Here is a 6,000-nt window from a genome sequence, read left to right as displayed (position 1 = left end):
CGAAATAATAATTTTAAAAAATGTGCTGATTTGAATTCTTTCTAAATAGCTTTAAAGATATTTAAGCATTTTAATTCACTGTGAATAGTGTCTATACAAGACTATTTAAGAAAGAACCTCGAGCAGTTGAAAAATATTGATCGCGATAAAAGTCAGGCCGATTGATTCCGGATCAATCTTTTAATAATTGGAAAATAATAGCTCAAATATCATTCAGTGAAGGAAATTAGGGTCCTTTTTCAAAATGCATTGGGAAAATAAGCCATTGTTTGATATGTTATGCCAATTTTAATTGACTTCGAATTTCTTAAAAAAATATTTTCATTCAAAACGGACTTTTTTAATTCAGTTTCCTTTATTTTATTAAAAGAAGGGTTTTTTTTCCATAATTTTATAAATTATTGGGGTTTTCTTTATGTCTCTTACCGAATTCTAAAAGTTTTTAAATATTCGATCTTTTATAATACAAACCCATTACATATTTTATCAGTTTTAAATTTCATGTGGCGACCAGATGTGAAAGAATAGTCCCTGTGTAGCTGCTCATGGCTGGGGAAAAAGATGACTATAAGGGTACCCAAGGTCTGGGAGTACAGCCTGCTTCTGGTGATTATATCAGGGTACTAGTGTTCCAGGTTGGGGGGTTGGGGATGGGGCTAACCATCCCACTCCAAATAAAACTTGTTGTTAAAATCTAAAGAAAGAAATACTCGGCCGTTTTATGGAAAACGACTTGGAAAAGGCTTGAGGACATTGTGCTTTGGGACATGGAATGTTCGTACATGTATTTTGGTAAAGACCTACATTTCTTAACAAATTTGACAGCCCGGAAAAGACGGAGACCAAAACGGAGGTGTGGATTGGCTGCTTGGCAAAGCACTTGAAAGCTATTGAGGTGAGAGATTGGAAAACCTTAACAAAGAAAAGACAGCATGAAACGGAATTCTGTAGAAGACCAGAGGTCTCCGGGGTTGTTTTCAGTTCATGTTCTTCCTCTTCACTAATATTCCACCCAAAGAATAAAAATAGTAATTAATCAAACAAATTAGTTACGTATCAATAGCACAGACATAAAGTGAGAAAAAAAGAAATCCAAATATACCAAACCAAAAAGAAAAGGAAAGAAAGTCGGAACCTACGGACATAACTCCAAAAATGTGTTTTTCTGATTCAATAAAATCTAAAACGTGGAGATTCGTCAAAATCTCTCATTTAAATTTTTGACGATTGCAGTATGTTCTGCTTGTATACTTCGTATATGAGAAAGAAAAAATGTAATTTTTTTTTAACTCAGGCATGTCTGAAACGTGAAAAAGCATAAAATTTCGCAGTTTAATTTTAGTGATAATTACAGTACTTTCTTTTTGTTTACTTTGTGTAGAAAAAAAAAAGAAAAGAGAAGTTATATCTCTATCATGAGATGCATTTTCAGTAAAGAGAAAAATAAATAAACAAAGTAGATCTTAAATAATAATAATATGTTTAAAACAAGAAAATTGTTAAAAAAAATATTCCAGAAAAAGTTATAATGAAAAAATTTGTAATTGACAGAATTTGAAGACGGTTGCTTTTGAGAGATAATACGACGGTCTTGAAAAGCAAAATCATTTGTATTTCACAAATCCCACTTAAAAATAATTTACTGATACTTTAAACTTGCATGCCTAAAATTGCATTGAATTTTGTTCCTCTAATGATGCTTGATGTTAATAATACTAAATGATAAAAAAAAAAATCATAATTCTCTTATTCGATCCTTGTGTGCGTCACAATTACTGACAAAAAAAGGAGGTTGAGTAAACAAGACCCTTTCAAGTTCTTTCTTAGAGAATTCTTGTTAGAAAAACTGTTGAACGAATATATTGTATGCAGACTTTCATGCGGCAGTCTTCAAATGCAATCCACTTTGAGGTTAAATGGATATACCGCAGAGTTTGGGGATTATTTGATTGATTCTCAACTCCTAGAGCTCACCTTTTAAAACGTCCAAAGCTTTAAAATATTGGATGTGTTTTGTGATAGAATTTCTCGCATATTCTTCAAAAGGATCCCATTAATAAAATGTATATCGAAAACACTTTTCCCTATGTGTTATGCTGTCTTTTTTTATAGGCATCACTATAAATATTCTAAAACATCCATATCTTTACCACAGCTTTTTTTTTTTTTTTTTTGTTTAGAGAACGGAGAAGGATCAAAACTTAGTAAACTAGCAACACACTAAAAGAACGATATTTTTCTTTCGGACTTTCTCAAATTTAAAAAAAATATTTTATGAATAAATATGAAAAGAGGACCTATATAGACAGGAAAAGAGGAAAGCATTCAGAGTTTATACATCTTCGAGAAGGGCATTTCACCAAAATTTAACCGAAGAAAAGTTTGTTTTTAGCTGCGTGATTTTTACAATATTCTCTTATATATTGCAACAACCAAATTTTGCTCAGATATACTTTGGAATATGAAAATGCCAATCGTAGCCATTTTTTAAAAATTTTAATTTAAGAAAAATTCTAATCGAAATTTTGAATTCTTTTCAGCATAGCTTCCGAAATTATTACAGTCTAAAAATAATTTTTAAATTAAACTAATATATAAACAATTATTTTTCCATTGACTCCAGTTTGTTGGCTGTATAATTCCATTTCTATTTTTAATAATTTTAAAAGTATTTTAGAATTTACTTCATAACACGATATTTCATTGTTTTCACTGTAAAGAAACTTAATTCGTTTTTATTGCTGTTAAAAATATTTCATCCTAATTTGTTTATGCCGTTGTAAATGTTCATGACATGAAGATTCAGTGAGTTTTGCTTTATATTAAGAATATTTCATGCTTTTAATAAAATTTTTGAAATATCGTTGTACTTTAAATTAATGTTTAACTTTATAACTAAGCAATGGTGAAATATTTTTCAAGTGTGTCCAATTTCCAACACTGCTGTTCGTTTTCTATTATGCAATTGGACAGACAGACAGATATACATAGAAAATTAGTTAAGAAAACGTTGAGCACAATGGACAGAACGGTGTAAGGCTTCTAAAATATTTAACTGAGAAAATCTATACTAATAATAATGATGAATGTGTGTGCATGTTGGCTCTCTGAAGGCTAGATGATCTGATCTACAGCTACCAAATATGACACATGTATATGAAGCTGAGTGAAAATGTACTTCTCGGAGAGATTTTTTTTTGTAATTTTAATAAGAATTTTAATTAATTACAAATATTTTGAATTTTAAGGGTTTTCGCGATGACTTACAAACGTGTTATTTTACGCTATTACAAAATTTTAAATAATTGTCTTTTTAAAGATATCAGTTTGATAATTATGCAAAATTTTTCTAAATTTTGAATGTAAAAGTTTTTTGCGAAATATTCAACAATAGATTATATTGGTGCCTTGAAATTCAAACCGTTTTCATTGTTTTATAAAATATTTAATAATGTGATTTTCTTTCTTGATTGTTAAAAGCTAAAGAAAAAGAATATTGTTTAAGATATATGTAGTTATCAAGGGAATAAAAAAATGAAGTTACAATGCCGCGAAATTTAAAGGATAGGTGAACGGTATGAACAGAAGTACATAAGTTCAGGTACACCGTGAGCAGATGTAAAACAATTACATGTTCTGTCAATTTAACGGAATCATGGACATGAAATCATACATAAATGAAATTAAATATAAGCAAAATCACCGACAAACCAGCAAATCGTCAAAGGTAATTAGTCCAAAATATTTAACTTTTTTTAATTAAAATTGTTTATTAAATTTTATTTTATTATTTATTTATTTTAATTTTTATTAAAATTATTTATCTATGTGTATATCAAAACATCAAGTTTAAAAATATTTTATCGAGCAACCAAGCAACAAAAAAATGTTTAGATGAAATTTTAAGTAACCATTAATTCCAAAGTGAGTAGTATAAATGATAGCGGTGAACAAAAGATCTAAAATCAGTCCGCTCATTTTCTAAAAACTGCTACGTTTGCGAGTCTTACTTTTTAATGTTTCCGACACGAATGTAAGAATTTTCAGTATGGAATCAGTCGGTACAAATTAAAACTATGTGTGTGTGTATGTGTGTGTGTGTGTGTGTGTGTGTGTGTAAGTGTGTGGAAATTGACCACACACATATTTAACATCTTAAGTGTGGATAACTATCAAATTTTGAGCCTAATATAACAAGGGGTTGACCGTCTGTCAGTTTTTACTTTCAGGAGACTATCAAATTCGGTATGGGTTTTGTAATTACTAATGCAGTTTTGTGTCAGATTTTTGTTTCAATCGGTTGAGAAGAATTCGTCTAAAACCCAAATTCGATATTTGGATACTCTTAATCGCATACTAGAAATTAATCGCTAAAAAACTCAAAATAGCCCTAGTGTTGCCTCAAACGGGACGTTAATATAACCAAACCAAACCAAATCAACCGCTATAAAACTCGTCAAGAATCACACGATAGATTCAGTAAAAATGCTAAATTCACTAGCAACATTAATAATATTTCGTTATTACGTACGCTAATGCTATACGAGACGTTCTCTGAAATAACACATTTACGCGAGAAAATTTTTGGGAGACTACCCGCCCTGTCTTAATTATTAGTGTGTCAATATTTTACTCAGCTTGATTAATAAGATTTCGGATTGTATAAAAATTTAGATTTTGTAATATTTCTGTAATGCATTTATTGATTAACTCTGAGCATTTTAACCAATTGAAACTATAGGCCTATCTCAAATGGTTTAAAAATTAACTGTCATGTCACTATTAAAATGAGCAACTTGTATGTATAGTCATTCAAGAAAAATTATCATTATGTTATTGAAAAAAGGCTGGCATTTAAAAAAAATTTAAGTATAATTTTTAATATCATTGTCTGAAAATTTAGGCCTAATAATATATCAAAATATTAGCAAACCTGATAAAAAGAGCAGATTTATAATATTAAAATTTACGACTAAAGTAACTAGTTTACTAGTTTTGAACTAATAAGATTCGATGACATAATGCTTTTTTTAATATGTCATTTTGGTACAATCTTTCGAACGGCGAATTCAAAAGATTTTACTGTACATTATTTTAATTAATTTATTTAAACCCTTGTTATTGATAGTAAATATAATCTTCGCATTATTCCTGAATAAAAATCGTCAAGAAAACTGTTACGATTGGCATATTAAAATATCGCATTTGTCTTAAAATTGACAAACTTCTATTTTTACACTTTCAACCAAAATTACAGTCAAAGAATCCACATGTTGGGTTAAAAGTCTCACATTGTAACATACGCATCATATAAAGATAGCTCATATATATAATTTGTGTGGTTAAAGCTTGTTAATGCTTATCAGACACATTAGATAATATCTGTGGATTCTAAGCTATAGTGAAAGTATCAAATTTATTTTAAACCTAAATTACTCCGGAAGAATAAAATTAAAATGGTATTTTAATTCGGCTAACTCTGTTAAGATTTAATCAATATATTTATTATATTACAATAGAGTCATAAAATGAATGTCAAATAATAAAGCAATAAATGGTTGCATTAAAGCAAAGTAGAGAGTAAAAGTATTAAATTTGTTCAAATTTTTATGGCAAAAATTAAAACAAAATTAAGTTTATTTTATTGCAAAACTAATAAGACTAATATATTTTTTTCCAAAAACTATTTTTAAAATAAAAATATAAGACACACAATGTTAATACAAATTAAATATTACTCTTAAAAACAATATAAAAATTCATAGAAACTTAAAATAAATTATATTATTAGAGTACATAATGCCAAATGCTGATGTAGTGTCCAATTATTTAGCCATATCTGCTAACATGATTTCTTTAATAATAACTACAAAGAACTAAATGCAATAATAATATAATTACATATCTGATGATCTTATATATTTTCCTGTACTATATTCCTTTGCATTCATATTTAAAATTCGAAGAAACTCAATCTCAAAGGAAATTAAATCAGAAGGC

This window comes from Argiope bruennichi, chromosome 6, assembly GCF_947563725.1.
Source record: "Argiope bruennichi chromosome 6, qqArgBrue1.1, whole genome shotgun sequence".
NCBI classification, from domain to species: domain Eukaryota; kingdom Metazoa; phylum Arthropoda; class Arachnida; order Araneae; family Araneidae; genus Argiope; species Argiope bruennichi.
The sequence above is the reverse complement of the archived record's forward strand: the minus strand, read 5'-3'. Positions refer to the sequence as shown.